The sequence below is a fragment of the Oncorhynchus clarkii genome, chromosome 14, assembly GCF_045791955.1.
Source record: "Oncorhynchus clarkii lewisi isolate Uvic-CL-2024 chromosome 14, UVic_Ocla_1.0, whole genome shotgun sequence".
In the NCBI taxonomy this organism is placed as follows: domain Eukaryota; kingdom Metazoa; phylum Chordata; class Actinopteri; order Salmoniformes; family Salmonidae; genus Oncorhynchus; species Oncorhynchus clarkii.
In genome coordinates, this window is record NC_092160.1 from 5,939,103 (window position 1) to 5,957,623 (window position 18,521).

The window sequence follows — 18,521 nt, forward strand, 5'->3', positions numbered from 1 at the left end:
ACTCTCAACCAGCTTCACCTGGAATGCATTTCCAACAGTCTTGAAGGAGTTCCCACATATGCTGAGCACTTGTTGGCTGCCTTTCCTTCACTCTGCTGTCCAACTCATCACTAACCATCTCAATTGGGTTGAGGTCAGGTGACTGTGGAGGCCAGGTTATCTGATGCAGCACTCCATCGCTCTCCTTCTTGGTCAAATAGCCTTTACACAGCCTGGAGGTGTGTTGGGTCATTGTCTAGTTGAAAAACAAATGAGAGTCCCACAAAACGCAAACCAGATGGGATGGCGTATCACTGCAGAATGCAGTGGTAGCCATGCTGGTTAATAAGTGTGCCTTGAATTCTAAATAAATCACTGACAGTGTCACCAGCAAAGCACCCCCACACCATCACACATCCTCCTCCATGCTTCACGGTGGGATCAGCACATCCGTTCAACTACTCTGCGTCTCACAAAGACACGGCAGTTGGGACCAAAAATCTCCAATTTGGACCAAACAACAGATTTCCACCTGTCTAATGTCCATTGCTCATGTTTCTTGGCCTAAGCAAGTCTCTTCTTACGGATGTCCTTTAGTAGTGGTTTCTTTGCAGCAATTCGATCATGAAGGCCTGATTCTCGCAGTCTCCTCTGAACAGTTGATGTTGAGTTGTGTATGTTAATTGATTTCTGGTGAAGCATTTATTTGGGCTGCAATTTCTGAGGCTGGTAACTCTAATATACTTATAGTCTGCAGCAGAGGTAACCCTGGGTCTTCCTTTCCTGTGGTGGTCCTCATGAGAGCCAGTTTCGTCATAGAGCTTGATGGTTTTTGCGTTCAAAGTTCTTGACATTTTCCAGATTGACTGACCTTCATGTCTTAAATGAATGATGGACTGTCATTTCTCTTTGCTTATTTGAGCTGTTCTTGCCATAATATGGACTTGGTCTTTTACCAAATAGGGCTATCTTCTGTATACCACCCATACCTTGTCACAACACAACTGATTGGCTCAAATGCATTAAGAAGGAAAGAAATTCCACGAATTAACTTTTAACAAGGAACACCTGTTAATTGAAATGCATTCCATCTCATGAAGCTGGTTGAGAGAATGCCAATAGTGTGAATAGCTGTCATCAAGGCAGAGGGTGGCTACGTTGAAGGATCTCAAATATATTTTGATTTGTTTAATACTTTCTTGGTTACTACATGATTCCATATGTGTTATTTCATAGTTATGTCTTCATTATTATTCTACAATGTAAAAAAGTGTAAAAATAAAGAAAATCCCTGGAATGAGTAAGCGTACAAACATTTGACTGGTACTGTGTATACACACTGAACCAAAATATAAACCTAACATTTAAAGTCTTGGTCCCATGTTTCATGAGCTGAATAAAATATCTAAGAAATGTTCCATTTGCACCAAAAATATTATTTATCTCATATTCTGGCCAAATTTCTTAACTGTTGGTGAGCATTTCTCCCTTGCCAAGATAATCCATCCACCTGACAGGTGTGGCATGTCAAGTACTGATTTAACAGCATGATCATTACACAGGTGCACCTTGTGCTTGGGACAATGACAAGCCACTAAAATGTGCAGTTGTGTCTCACAACACAATGCTACATATGTCTCAAGCTGAGGCAGCAGTGCAATTGGCATGCTGACTGCTGGAATGTCCACCAGAGCGGTTGCCAGATAATTTCTCTACCATAAGCCCCCTCCAACGGTATTTTAGATTATTTGGTGGTATGTCCAACTAACCTCACAACCACAGACCACGTGAAACGCCAGCCGAGGACCTACACATCCTGCTTCTTCACCTGCGGTATCGTCTGAGACCAGCCACCTGAACAGCTGATGAAACTGAGTATTTATGTCCGTAATATAATAAAGCCCTTTTGTGGGGAGAAACTCATTCTGATTGGCTGGGCCAGCTCCCCAGTGGGTGGGCTTACGCCCTCCCAGGCCCACCTATGGCTGCGAACTGTGACTCGTAAAATCGTGAACTGTAAAATCGTTGAAATTGTTGCATTCATATTTTTGTTCTGTATAATATGAATTGTAATTTGTAAAACATATCTGAAATGGGTCATAACATACGAAATGTAACATATTATACCAAATGGAGTGTATCGGCTTTACGTACAGAATAATACAAAATGTTCTGAGACCAGGTTGCAGCGAGGCTTCATGGTGAAATGGCCCAGGGCCCGGTTTCCTGATAGCAATGGAACTGAGGCTTACGAGTGTTTTAACAATGCATCTTTCCTACAACAGCAGAAGATGTAACATGTGTTTCCCAAAACATCACTCAGAGAGAACAGTCGCTAAGTGCGTTGTTGGAGTATGTGTCGATACTGATAGAATCAAAAGAAAGGGATCGGATCAGCTTTCTCCATTCAAATTTTTCCTTAGCATTATATAATTATTTCACAATACTGACAACAGATCAGCTACTAGAGAGATCGTACCACCTACGGCTGCAAATATTGAGGCGGCTTATTCTATGCTTACCCAATAAAAATTCACTAAATCCCATATTTGACACATCATTGCACACGTTAGGCTACTCATCATAAAATATATTGAAGCAAATTACAGACAGTGGTCTACAAGTAGCAAAATAGTACTCGATTGAACATAAAATGTATTTCAATAATTAAAATAGGCCTGTAGCCCTCAATTATTTTTTGTTATGTGTTCATCGCGGTTTATTTGAAGCATCTTTTTATATGTCGCTTGTGTGTAACAAATGCAAAGACATAGTCAACTTTGTATTTGTAGTCAACTTTCTTCTGAAGTTATCAGATGTCTCTCTCTCTCTATCTCAATTCAATTCAATCCAAGGGGCTTTATTGGCATGGGAAACGTGTTAACATTGCCAAAGCAAGTGAGCTCTCTCTCTCTCTCTCTACACAGTTAATGTTGACAGTCAGGATGTGGAATACGCAGATGTCAGGACACTGAAGAAGCAGATGAGACTGGAGGAAAGAAATGTGGAATACGGACAGGTGAAAGTGGAGGTGGTTCCCCAGCAGCCATTGGAGGTGTATGGACAGAATAAAACATTAGAGGGTCCCCGGTGGAAGGTAGACACACCTGAGTAGGAGGACTGTGTGTACGCCAGGGTACAGAAAGGCCAGGAAGCAAGGTACTGTCTAGATTCAATATGATAGGAGGCTGATTTATAGGAAAGTACAATGCAGTTTCCATCTGCCTGTGGGCATATCATCCCTAACTGGCATTGCATATCTTACAGATTTCATCCCATTATCCCATTAGATTCAGGTTTTCAAATGTGTTCCTTACTTAATTTGCAATATGTACACCAAGCCTTAAAGAACAACCAAGTTAAATAATTCGATGAACTAAGTTCAGAATAACATTTGCCAAAGTGAGATTTATTTAGCTATTTACAGCTAAGAGACTATTTACTGAAACACCCCAACTGGGTAAAAATGAAGGGTGAGCCCTCTACCATAGAAAAACAACTAATCAGTCCCTCTACAGTGGCTTGTGACAGTATTCACTCCTCTTGGCATTTTTCTTATTTTGTTGCCTTACAACCTGGAATTAAAATATATTTTTGGGGTGGTTTGTATCATTTGATTTACACTACATGCCTACCGCTTTGATGTTACAAAATCTTATTTTATTGTGAAACAAACAAGAAATAACACAAAATAACAGAAAACTTGAGCATGCATAACTATTCACCCCCCCAAAATCAATACTTTGTAGTGCCACCTTTTGCAGCAATTAAAGTTGCAAGTCTCTTGGGGTATGTGTCCATAAGCTTGACATCTAGCCACTGGGATTTTTGCCCATTCTTCAAGGCAAAACTGCTCCAGCTCCTTCAAGTCGGATGGTTTCCACTGGTGTACAGCAATCTTTAAGTCATACCACAGATTCTCAATTGGATTGAGGTCTGGGCTTTGACTCGGCCATTCCAAGACATTTAAATGTTCCCCCTTAAACCACTCGAGTGTTGCTTTAGCAGTATGCTTAGGGGCATTCCAGTCTCACATCTCTGGAAGACTGAAACAGTTTTCCCTCAAGAATTTCCCTGCATTTAGCACCCTCCATCATTCCTTCAATTCTGACCAGTTTCCCAGTTCCTGCCGACGAATAACATCCCCACAGCATGATGCTGCCACCAACATGCTGGGATGGGATTCTTGGGGTGATGAGAAGTGTTGGGTTTGTGCCAGACATAGCGTTTTCCTTGATGGCCACAAAGCTCAATTTTAGTCTCATCTGACCAGAGAACCTTCTTCCATATGTTTGGGGAGTCTCCCACATGCCTTTTTGGTGATCAAAATTTCTTTTTTTTCTGATTAACGCCCTCCTTGCCTGGTCCGTGAGTTTTGGTGGGCGGCCCTCAATTGGCAGGTTTGTTGTTGTGCCATATTCTTTCCTTTTTTTTTGTAATGCATTTAATGGTGCTCAGTGGATGCTCAAAGTTTCTGATATTTTTTATAACCCAACCCTGATCTGTACTTCTCTACAACTTTGTCCATTACTTGTTTGGAGAGCTCCTTGGTCTTCATGGTACCGATGCTTACTGGTGCCCCTTAGTGGTGTTGCAGACTCTGGTGCCTTTCAGAAGAGGTGTATTGTATATACACTGCTCAAAAAAATAAAGGGAACACTAAAATAACACATCCTAGATCTGAATGAATGAAATATTCTTATTAAATATTTTTTTCTTTACATAGTTGAATGTGCTGACAACAAAATCACAAAAAATATCAATGGAAATCTAATTTATCAACCCATGGAGGTCTGTATTTGGAGTCACACTGAAAAATTAAGTGGAAAACCACACAACAGGCTGATCCAACTTTGATGTAATGTCCTTAAAACAAGTCAAAATGAGGCTCAGTAGTGTGTGTGGCATTCACCTGCCTGTATGACCTCCCTACAACGCCTGGGCATGCTCCTGATGAGGTGGCGGATGGTCTCCTGGACTAAAGCATCCGCCAACTCCTGGACAGTCTGTGGTGCAACGTGGCATTGGTGGATGGAGCGAGACATTATGTCCCAGATGTGCTCAATTGGATTCAGGTCTGGGGAACGGGTGGGCCAGTCCATAGCATCAATGCCTTCCTCTTGCAGGAACTGCTGACACCCTCCAGCCACATGAGGTCTAGCATTGTCTTGCATTCGGAGGAACCCAGGGCCAACCGCACCAGCATATGGTCTCACAAGGGGTCTGAGGATCTCATCTCAGTACCTAATGGCAGTCAGGCTACCTCTGGTGAGCACATGGAGGGCTGTGCGGCCCCCCAAAAAAATGCCACCCCACACCATGACTGACCCACCGGACTTTCCAGACTCTGTCACGTCTGTCACATGTGCTCAGTGTGAACCTGCTTTCATCTGTGAAGAGCACAGGGCGCCAGTGGCGAATTTGCCAATTTTGGTGTTCTCTGGCAAATGCCAAACGTCCTGCACGGTGTTGGGCTGTAAGCACAACCCCCACCTGTGGACGTCGGGCCCTCATACTACCCTCATGGAGTCTGTTTCTGACCGTTTGAGCAAACACATGCACATTTGTGGCCAGCTGGAGGTCATTTTGCAGGGCTCTGGCAGTGCTCCTCCTGCTTCTCCTTGCACAAAGGCGGAGGTAGCGGTCCTGCTGCTGGGTTGTTGCCCTCCTACGGCCTCCTCTACGTCTCCTGATGTACTGGCCTGTCTCCTGGTAGCGCCTCCATGCTCTGGACACTACGCTGACAGACACAGCAAACCTTCTTGCCACAGCTCGCATTGATGTGCCATCCTGGATGAGCTGCACTACCTGAGCCACTTGTGTGGGTTGTAGACTCCGTCTCATGCTACCACTAGAGTGAAAGCACCGCCAGCATTCAAAAGTGACCAAAACATTAGCCAGGAAGCATAGGAACTGAGAAGTGGTCTGTGGTCACCACCTGCAGAACCACTCCTTTATTGGGGGTGTCTTGCTAATTGCCTATAATTTCCACCAGTTGTCTATTCCATTTGCACAACAGCATGTGAAATGTATTGTCAATCAGTGTTGCTTCCTAAGTGGACAGTTTGATTTCACAGAAGTGTGATTGACTTGGAGTTACATTGTGTTGTTTAAGTGTTCCCTTTATTTTTTTGAGCAGTGTATATATACTGAGATCATGTGACAGATCATGTGACACTTAGATTGCACACAGGTGGACTTTATTTAACTATTTATGTGACATCTGAATGTAAGGGGTGCGTAACTGGTGGCAGGGAAGTCAGACGCAGGAGAGCAGAACTGGGTAATAACCGGAGCAGTTTAATTATCAAAACCAACGGCATCCAGAAAAACAAAATATGGGTACAAAACCCGTCGCGCACCAATCAAAATGTGCACAAGCACTTAAAACAAACAATTTCACACACAGACATGGGGAGAACAGAGGGTTAAATACACGACAAGTAATGAGGGAAATGTAAACCAGGTGTGTGGGAAAACAAGACAAAACAAATGGAAAATTAAAGGTGGATCGGCGATGGCTAGATGACCGGAGACGTCGACCGCTGAACACCGCCTGAACAAGGAGAGGAACCGACTTCGGCGGAAGTCGTGACACTGAAGGTAATTGTTTGCACCAGATCTTATTTAGGGGCTTCATAGCAAAGGGAGTGAATACATATGCACTCAACACTTTTTTGTTTTTTTTTAATTTTTTGAAACAAGCAAAAAACATAATTTTCACCTCACCAATTTGGACTATTTTGTGTATATCCATTACATTAAATCCTAATCCTAATCCTAAAAATCCAAAGGAATTTGGATTTTAGGCAATACTTAGGCAAGGCACTGTATATATATATATATATATATATATATATATATATATATATATATATATATAATATATATTATATATATTATATATTATATATATAAATATATATATTTATATATATATATATATATATATTATATAATATATATTATATATATAATATATATATATATATATATATACATATTATATATATAATATATATATATATATAATATATATTATATATTATATATATATATATATATTGGGGTTAAATAAATATATAAACATATAGATATATATTATGCAACTTTTGAAGTTAATGTAATGTCATTGTTCAGTGAGAAAACCACTCTGGAAAAGGGTGGAACAGCTCTTCCAGATGTGAGCATGAAACAGATTTTAAATTCACAAATTCACTAGTGATATAAATAATCATTTCAAAGTAGAGGAGGAGACACGGGTAAAAAGGTCAGACCTTCCATCCACCCTCACACTGAGTTGTGGAAGGCAGATCAGGTTGCAAGCATTTGGTCAGCACTGCCTGGCTTTGAGTCAATAGATTCTGACAGCGGTGACGAACCATGACTTAGGCCAACCAGAACACAGGCTGTAAAAGGTAGTAAAGACAATCCTCCAGTGACAGTAATCACAGGTTGCGAACGACTAGGTTGTGCAGGTTGCGAGTAGAATCAACATAAGTCGTTCAACAGTAGTGAAACCTTGTGTCTTTATGAGCAATAGCTGCTCTACTGATAATCTCAGTGCGTCCTTGCTGGGATGACACAATCAGTCTACTACCGGAGAATATCAACACCAAACACATTGGTTCACCGTTCCACGGGAGCGGACAGTACACAGCATACCATAATGTTCTGAATAATGGCCAAGTCTACCTCGCTCCTTATTCTACTGAACCGCTTAGGCGTAACAAACACAAGTCCAACATTTATCGGAAACTGTTAAACTACTTGTTCACTACCCTCCTGCTCTCCGGGGATGTACAACTCAATCCTGGGCCCAATATCACCGAGCCAGTGATACGCACCGGAGTGGAGAGCGGTGGATGGCCTCGTCCACTGGTCGTCGCCGCTGTGGAGGTGGGTGAGTGCTATGGTCCTATGGTTTCTCTCGACTCACCCGGCTCCAGGATAGATTTTGACTCTTCAAACATACCAGAGTCGTTATGTGCGATCTCTGACTCTGTTTCTGGTACGCAAGCTATTTTAATTAGTTCCCCGCATCCAGTGCAGGCGGGAGGGATTGTTAATTGCGCTAACGAACTGCCCCTAATCAAAACGAAACAAAACGGCCTAAACCCAGCCGTCAGAAAACACAGAAAATTTAACTTTTTTCAATGTGTCAATCACTCTCGAGTCATCTGGGACCCACGAGCTAAGCCCAAGGGACATCTACTCACAGACTCCAACCTTGACTTTCTCTGCCTCTCAGAGACATGGCTCCATAAACACTCTCCATATGCTGCTTTGATTGTGCCTGGCTACAATGTTTTCAGGAGAGACAGGATTGAAGGAAGAGGAGGGGGTGTGATGATTTACATTAAAGAACATATCCGATGTAAACAAATTGAGTGGTCATGTGATAATGAACTAGAATGTATCGGCCTGAACGTTACACTGTCTCCCCAAATGTCTTTTACCCTCATTGGAATGTATAGGCCACCTTCCACCAAAAGTGTGTTTTTTGATCAGTTTAATACCATGCTTAGGGAATGTGATTTTGGGAAAGAGGTCATCTTAATGGGAGATTTTAACATTAATTATGAAGACAAGTGTTGTAGGAAAACCCTCAAACGAATCACTAATACCTTTGACCTTACACAGCTAGTTAAAGGGCCAACCAGGGTGACTTGTTGCTCTAAAACACAGATTGATTTGGTGTTCAGTAATAAACCAGAGAGAGTGACTAAATCATTCAATATGGTTACTGGGCTATCTGATCATAATCTGACACTTATAGCCAGAAAGCTGTCTAAGAGCAGGTTTAACCTCTCTACTGTTAGAAAGCCGGATCAACTCAGAATACCTAAGAGTGAATTAAACTATTTTGAAAAAGCAATTAAGGGAATAAACTGGAATGATCTCTTGTCCTATACAGACGTGGAAGCTGATAGTCAGGTTTTTCTATCCACAATCCAGACTACAATAAATGGCTTCCTAAAGAAAATCAAATCCAAACCTGGCCAAAAGAGCACTCTTCCTTGGCTAAATGGAGAAATCTGGAAATTGATGAAAGAACGAGATTATGCTCTAATAATAGCCCTAAAATCTAAATTAGAGCATGACAGACGTAGGTTTACCATGTTGAGAAATAAGGTGATGAAAGAAATTAGACAGGCCAAGGCAAACTTCTTTATTAACATAATTGGTGAAGCAAAGGGAAATTCTAAATTGATATGGGAGAATCTAAAAAAGTTAACAGGGAAAGACCATAGTAACACTGCAAAAAGACTAGAAATCATGGTGAATAACAATCTAACACAGGATGCAGTCGAAATAGCAATAGCCTTCAATTCCTACTTTATTGACTCTGTCAGGGCACTGACACAGAACCCCTCCACTTGTTTCCTGAGCCCAGTGCTAGTGAATGACACTCAACCTGTCTTCATCATAAGGGAGGTTTCTGAGTCAAAGGTGAACAAGGCGATTAGCTCACTAAAGAACTCTAAAGCCAAAGATGTGTTTGGGATGGACTCTACCTTTCTTAAAAACTACAAAGAGTCACTCATTGGCCCCATTACTAAGGTCACCAACACATCTATTGGTCTCGGTGTGTTTCCAAGGGTATGGAAGTCGGCCATAATAACGGCCATCTTTAAATCAGGCGACCCTGCTGACGTGAGTAACTACAGGCCCATTAGTATACTACCTGTGGTGTCAAAGGTTGTTGAAAAGTGTGTAGCAGAACAACTGATTGCCCACCTCAACAACAGCCCCTTCACATTACACTCCATGCAGTTTGGCTTCAGAGCGAAACACTCCACAGAAACGGCCAACTGCTTTCTTCTGGAAAATGTGAAGTCCAAGATGGACAAAGGGGGTGTTGTGGGGGCTGTGTTTCTGGACCTAAGGAAGGCTTTTGATACTGTTAACCATGAGATTCTCATCACAAAATTGTCCAAGTTCAACTTTTCCCCTGATGCCTTGAGATGGATGAAATCATACCTTGAAGGCAGAACTCAGTGTGTCAGAGTGAGCAATGAGCTGTCGCCCACTCGTAGCTATGATGTGGGCGTGCCCCAAGGGTCAATACTGGGGCCCCTCCTGTTCAGCCTGTACATTAATGATCTGCCTTCTGTCTGTACTGGGTCTGAAGTTCAAATGTATGCAGATGATACAGTGATATATGTGCATGCAAAGAGCAAACAACAAGCTGCACAAGAACTCACTACTGTAATGGTCCAGGTTACAAAGTGGCTCAGTGACTCGTGTTTGCATCTCAATGTGAAAAAAACTGTTTGCATGTTCTTCACAAAGAGGGCAACAGATGCTACTGAGCCAGATGTCTATGTGTCAGGGGAGAAGCTCCAGGTGGTATCCGATTTGAAGTACCTTGGCATCATACTTGATTCCAACCTCTCTTTTAAAAAGCATGTGAAAAAAGTAATTCAAAAAACCAAATTCAACCTAGCTAATTTCCGATTTATACGAAATTGTTTGACTACAGAGGTAGCAAAACTGTACTTCGAAACTATGATACTCCCCCACTTAACATACTGCTTGACTAGTTGGGCCCAAGCTTGCTGTACAACATTAAAACCTATTCAGTCTGTCTACAAACAGGCTCTCAAAGTGCTTGATAGGAAGCCCAATAGCCATCATCATTGTCACATTCTTAGAAAGCATGAGCTCTTGAGTTGGGAAAATCTTGTGCAATACACCGACGCATGTCTTGTATTCAAGATCCTTAATGGCCTGGCTCCCCCTCCACTCAATATTTTTGTTAAACAGAAAACCCAGACATATGGCAGCAGATCCACAAGGTCTGCCATGAGAGGTGACTGTATAGTTCCCCTAAGGAAAAGCACCTTTAGTAAATCTGCATTCTCTGTGAGAGCTTCCCATGTCTGGAATACACTGCCATCAGACACACATAACTGCACCACATATCACACTTTCACAAAATGCTTGAAGACATGGCTAAAGGTCAATCAGATTTGTGAACATGGTCCCTAGCTGTGTGTTGCCGCTTTCCATGTTGTCTGTTGTCTGTAGCTTGTGAGGTGTGGAAACACTTTGTTGCTTTTATGAATTTTGTCTTGCTGCTTTTTGTTTTATGTTGCTCTGTCTGTATGCTACGTCTTGCTTGTCCTATGTTGCTATGTCTTGCTTGTTCTATGCTGCTATTGTCTATATTGTAATTGTTTTTAATAACCTGCCCAGGGACTGCGGTTGAAAATTAGCCGGCTGGCTAAAACCGGCACTTTTACTGAAACGTTGATTAATGTGCACTGTCCCTGTAAAAATAAAAATAAACTCAACTCAACTCAATGGCCAGGAGAAGCAGGGTCCGTCTTAGGGAAAATGAAATCAGGACAACAGCCCCATCGACACAAAATTTAAGAAGCTCTCTCCGGCTCAGCAGCAGAGTTTGCTGGATGCTGTGGAGGTAAACTAATTTGACCCCCTCTTACGTCCCTTCTCAGCTGGTGTACATATGAAATCGGATGGAATATATGTGAACATGATGGTGAACAACTTGCAATAGATTTTTTAGTAGATACGGGTGCTAAAGGCACTGTAGTGCCCATATCGTATGCAAAACATATATATCATCAACACATGAGAGTGACAGGAGTGGGGGGGGGGATGAGAGCGACAGGAGTGGGGGGGGGGGGGGGGGGGGGAGACAGATGTGAAACAGACCAAACTATTATCAATTTATATTGATCCAATGAAGATTGATGCGGTAGTGTGGATAGGCTCATTTGAACAACCTATTTTAGGTCTTGATGTTATTATGCAACTTGACTCTACATTGAACATCTCTGAAGGGAAGGTGACATGGCAAATTAGACAACTGCAGATTTCTACAGTTCAGAACTATCCTATTTAGACTACGAAGAAAAATGTGTGTGGAACTTTGGATATGGAGCCAGTGTGCTTGACAGGTTTTGCCCCACCTTGCACAAAACAATATCCCATTAGCAAGGAAGCTATGGACGCTACCAAAGTAGTGATCAAAGATCTACGGGACATGGGTATAGTTGAAAAAATTGTCTACCGACATGCGTTCATACTCTTTTGACAATGAATCAAGTTGCACAGGTCACATCTGCTCGTAGGAACAAATGGTCGACTGTGTTGGAGGCTCCTAACATCACCATACCACGTGGCACACCATGTAATCCAGCTACTCTGATGCTTCCTCCAGATACCGCATTGCTTGAACACGACTGTTGTGAGTTGGTTTTGGATTAGCTCTCTGATTGGTTTATTAAGAGGCATCCGTTGGAAAACCCTGAGTTCATCTTATCCACAGATGATTCAAGCATTGTGGAGGGGGGTGTGAGGAAGGCAGGCTGGGCAGTTTCTACAACGGACAATGTGATAGTGACAGGCACGTTACCTGCAGGAAGATTAGCACAGGTGGAGGAATTGGTGGCTTTGACAGAAGCATGCAAACAGGCTGAAGGAAAAACAGCTAATATCTACACAGACTCAAGGTATGCTTTTGGTAATTCCCATGATTTTGGAAAAATATGGAAAAACAGAGGATTCATGACATCACTGGAGCTCCTGTGAAGAGTGGACCAGAGGTGATGGTTCTACTGAATGCTCTCAAGTTACCTGGACAAGTTGCAATTTTGAAAATGAGAGCACATGGAAAAATCTTTACAGATGAGAGGACACCTCTGTCTGATTAGGAAATACAACTCGGATGCATTGCCTAAGGTATTATGTAGTATACGGGCAACAATTAACAAAACCACAGGGTTGAGTCCATTTGAGGTCATCACAGGTCGACCCATGTCACTACCAGGCATGTTAGATTTGAGAAAAGCAGACGTTCACTTTATGAGTGACACTATGCTTAACTATTGCATACAACTCTCTACTGCAGAGGCTTCTGATTTAAAGAAAATTTTCACAGAACTGCTTGTTGCAATTTTGATGAGGCTCTGTTGTTCCTCTTCTTCTCCTATCAGTTGGTAAACAAACTGAAAGGGTGCACACTGCCACCTAGAATGTGTTGTTTGAACAGGTATAAAGCCAAGGTTTGCGATTTACAGCTAACTGCTGTAACCTGCAGTTATAGAATGTTTGCTTACGAATATAATTCATTGGCTGATCTCTCCTGATGACCTGGATGGAATTATGTGATCCTCAACCCTTAGGAAGTCTCACTACTTCAAAATGTGACAGTCTTCAATGGCACAACCCATGCTAAAACAGGATTTTGGGCACTAGAGTCTTCTATACATCTCAATGTCCAAAACACACTTTTATTTTTATCTTCTAGTTGGTGGTGCAGCAAAACAAAGATCATGGATATACTAACAAGATACATGTCTCTCTGCCCTAACAATGGGAGTCGTCCACAAAGCGACACGCCTGGCTGTCTAGCTCTCGCCTTTCCTTTCTTTGGATTAGTGGATACATCTCATTATTATAATACATTTTTGAATATTCGATGAGAGTAGCTGACGTCAACAGCCGTATTCAATGGAGAGAGACGCTATGCTACTAGCCTCATTCCACGAATACGCATAGCCATCTCGAGACAAAACAAATATAAAGTGTTTTTTCTCAAAGTTGGCGGGATGTCACGTGTCCTACCTATATCAGTATGCTCATATCAACTTCAACATTAAAAAACTTATGTTAGATCAAATCTCTCTTCCTCTTTCTCTCTGGTTCTATTTTAAACCCAAACAGGTTCTATCTAGAACACAAAAAGGCTTATTCAAAGAGTTCTCCTATGGGGACAGCCAAAGAACCCTTTAGGTTCTAAATAGCACATAAAAATGTGTAGCATCACATTTCACTTTTTATTGTAGATATTATCAGATGTCATCACACACAAGACATTTAGCCAGCCTGGCTGTTAATTTAATGAAGAAGTGCAACTTTAAAGAGGCTCATCCCCCTGAGTCACAACCTATTAATAGGGTCAGTTCAAAATTACACATTTCCTTTAATTTGCTAAGCCGAGTCCTTGTGAAGAGATATGGAGACTGTGTTTGGACTGTTGGTGATCTTAGCAGGAGTGTCTCATGGTAAGAAAATAATTTAAAAAATAAAAAAATTTAAAAAATAATAAACATGTAGCGAGAGCATCACTGTGGGCTACTCAGAATCCCATTGGTTAGCAAAACAATAAAGAACACAGAGTTGTCTCCATGAAAATGATAACTGACTGAGGTGCTATTACTGTATATTGCCTCTGATGCCATTCATTTCTTTGTACTGTTGCTTGGTGTCTCCTCATCTATAAAAGTAAACATGACTCAAAAGAGGACAGCGATAGAACACATCCCTCTCTTGTTTCTCAGGCATGGAGAGCCCCTGTGATGCTAGAGAGGATGGAGCTCAGTGTTATGGAGCTCTGGGAGGAACTGTCTATCTCCGGCTGATCACCAACGCCAGTGGACATCAGGTTAGATTTTGGAAGGACCCAACTGGTGCTAAAACAGAGATACTCACAATGAGAAGAAACATGTCGATAACAAAAGGGCCTATTAATGGCAGGTCAGAGTTCATTATAAACAAGGGGATATTCAGGATAGATAACACAGTAAGGAATGATTCTGACAAATACTGTGCTGAAACATTTAATGCAAATGGATCATTATCGGGCTCCAGAAGACTGCAACTGTTCATTGAAGGTAAAAAGTTAATTCTCTAAGAAAAAAAGTCATAATTATTTGCTTCCTCAATATGAATTTAGACCATTTACTGAACAAAAATGATGCGATGATTTATAAATCAAATTAAGAATGCATTTGTATAACTAACAAAACATATGTACAGTGCCTTCAGAAAGTATCCATACCCCTTGACTTAACCACCTCTATGCGTGCATGGTCACCACTATGCTATGCAGGTCAAAAAGTTAATTACTTTGCCATTTTTTTATAGTATTACTTTACTGCTTTTTTGTAAAGTAGATGCATGTTTTGGTATATTTTTATTCTGTACAGGCTCCCTTCTTTTCACTTTGTCAATTAGGTTAGTATTGTGGAGCAACTACAATGTTGTTGATCCATCTTCAGTGATCTCCTATCACAGCCATTAAACTCTGTAAATGTTTTGCCTCATGGTGAAATCCCGGCATTAGTTTCCTTCCTTTCCGGCAAGTAAGTTAGGAAGGACACCTGTATCTTTGTAGTGACAGGGTGTATTGATGCACCATCCAAAGTGTAATTCATAACTAAACCACACCCGGGCTCACCTTCTTCACATTTTTACCACTGAACTTATTTAGGCTTGCAATAACTAAAGGGGAATGAAAACGTATTGACTCAAGACAGCTTTTCATGTTCTATTCATTTGTACAAATTGTAAAAAGCCACTGTAAATATGTTTCCATATCTGTAATTTTGATAATCTAGACAGCAACCAGTAACCACATTATAACATCTTCCCCCATAGCCCCTGTGACACAGGCTAAGCTGTCCTCTAAGTGTCTCATGGAGAGATGAGGGTATCCTGCTCCTCTGAGGGGGACAGTCCCCAATACAGCTGGACTTTGGATGGACACCCACTGAACAACAATGACAACTCTTTTGGTGAGAAGACAAACTCCATCACACTGCAGAAAGGCCTGTCTGGGGATCTCAACTGCACCATCAGAAACAATATCAGCAGTGTTACTGTCAGCAGGGTAATCTTGCCTTGTCCAGGTAAGATACTGTTTAATATCAATGATAATAATGATGATGATTATAATAATGATCAGCCCTTATCAATGGAAATTAATCTGTTTTGGAACAGCACTATCCATCCTCCTGGGCTTTTCACTCACAATATTGTCTAGGGTATATCGAGAATGGTGCGACAAACAAAAAACATCTAGTAAGCGGTAGTCCTATGGGTGAAAACAGCTCGTTAATGAGAGGTCGAAGGAGAATGGCAAGAATTGTGCAAGCTAACAGGCAGTCCACAACCAGGCAAATAATGCTGCAGTACAACAGAGGTGTGCAGAATGGTTTCTCTCTGTCCTTGTCCCGGATGGGCTATTGCAGCAGGTAACCACACCGGGTTCCATTCCTATCAGCTAAAGATAAGAACAAGTGGCTCCAGTGGGCACACGATCACCAACACTGGACAATTGAGGAGTGGAAAAACATTGCCTGGTCCGAATAATCCGGGTTCTTCTTGCGTAGTACTGATGGCAGAGTCAGGATTTAGCATAAGCAGGATGAGTCTATGGACCCATCCTGCTTGGTGCAGTAGCTGTGTGTGGGTAAAATCCCTAAGTAAGCCAAACAACAACACAACGAGATGCAACGATTCAAGTTGTTTCTGTTAATGACATATGCTTTCAAAGCGATTTGAGAGGAGAGACACCAAATCCAAGCTGGCTTCCCTTGACACTTTTTATTATTTCGCCATGACCATTCACAGTTGAGTTCACTCAGTTTAGCTAAACAATGATTAGCAAATGTGTTATAATTTATTTGTCAAGGGAGTCCAAATTCTCACTTGGTTCCCTTTCATTCAATGCTAGGGGTGGCAACAATGTCATACTCGTTTGGACCAGACCAGACAGTATCAGATAGATGGCCAGATGCTTTCTCCTGTGAGATAAATTCAGCCTCTTGCGAATTGAAGGAAAATTGTGAAACACAGTGACGAAAGATATATATATATCTTTTTGTGGGGGAGGATACATTATTTGGGGAAGCCCGGCTTCCCTTTGCCTCCATGAATACACGTCATTGGCTTGGTGTCAACGGTACATGCGTTTGGTGGTGGTGTAATAGTGTGGGGAATGTTTTCCTGCACATGTTAGGTCCCTTGAAAACAATTGAGCAATGTTTTCATGCCCTGAAGAATTCAGGCTGTTCTGGTGGCAAAGAGGGGTACTAACCCAGTACTAGATCGGTGTACCAAATAAACTGGAAACTGAGTATAAACTCTGCAAAAAAATAAACGTCCCTTTTTCAGGACCGTCTTCAAAAGATAATTCGTAAAAATCTAAATAACTTCACAGCTCTTCATTGTAAAGGGTTTAAACACTGTTTCCCATGCTTGTTCAATGAACCATAAACAATTAATGAACATGCACCTGTGGAACGGTCATGAAGACACTAACAGCAATTAAGGTCACAGTTCTGAAAACTTAGGACACTAAAGAGGCCTTTCTACTGACTATGAAAAACACCAAAAGAAAGATGCCCCAGGGTCCCTGCTCATCTGTGTGAATGTGCCTTAGGCATGCTGCAAGGAGGCATGAGGACTGCAGATGTGGCCAGGGCAATAAATGGCAATGTCCGTACTGTGAGGCGCCTAAGACAGAGCTACAGGGAGACAGTACGGACAGCTGATCGTCCTCACAGTGGCAGACAACGTGTAACAACAACTGCACAGGATCGGTACATCCCAACATCACACCTGCGGGACAGGTACAGGATGGCAACAACACCTGCCCGAGTTACACTAGGAATGCACAATCCATCCATCAGTGCTCAGACTGTCCGCAATAGGCTGAGAGAGGCTGGAATGAGGGCTTGTAGGCCTGTTGTAAGGCAGGTCCTCACCAGACATCACCAGCAACAACTTCGCCTATGGGCACAAACCCACCATTGCTGGACCAGACAGGACTGGCAAAAAGTGCTCTTCACTGACGAGTCGCTGTTTTGTCTCACCAGGGGTGATGGTCGGATTCGCATTTAGCGTCTAAGGAATGAGCGTTACACTCAGGCATGTACTTTGGAACAGGATCGATTTGGAGTTGGAGGATCCGTCATGGTCTGGGACGGTGTGTCACAGCATCATCGGACTGAGCTTGTTGTCATTGCAGGCAATCTCAATGCTGTGCTTTACAGGGAAGACATCCTCCTCCCTCATGTTGTACCCTTCCTGCAGGCTAATCCTGACATGACCTCCAGCATGACAATGCCATCAGCCATACTGCTTGTTCTGTGCGTGATTTCCTGCAAGACAGGAATGCCAGTGTTCTGCCATGGCCAGCAAAGAGCCCAGATCTCAATCCCATTGAGCACGTCTGGGACCTGTTGGATCGGAGGGTGAGGGCTAGGGCCATTATCCCCAGAAATGTCCAGGAACTTGCAGGTGCCTTGATGGAAGAGTGGGGTAACATCTCACAGCAAGAACCTGCTAATCTGGTGCAGTCCATGAGGAGGGGATGCACTACAGTACTTAATGCAGCTGGTGGCCACACCAGATACTGACTGTTACTATTGATTTTTGACCCCCCCTTTGTTCAGGGACACATTATTCCATGTTTGTTCGTCACATGTCTGCGGAACTTGATCAGTTTATGTCTCAGTTGTTGAATCTTATGATCATACAAATATTTACACATGTTACATTTGCTGAAAATAAACACAGTTGACAGTGCTTCTTTAACTGCACCTTACCCAGTGGGACAAAGATATCAGAGCGAGTGGTTAAGAGGTTAATAATACCCTGTGTGTTAAACCTACAACAGTGGCCCCCACAACAGAAGCAACCACTAGTAAGGCCTAGGGGCTTGAAAACCCAGTGACCACCAGACCCAGAAATCACACCCAGGGTACAGCAATTACACACAA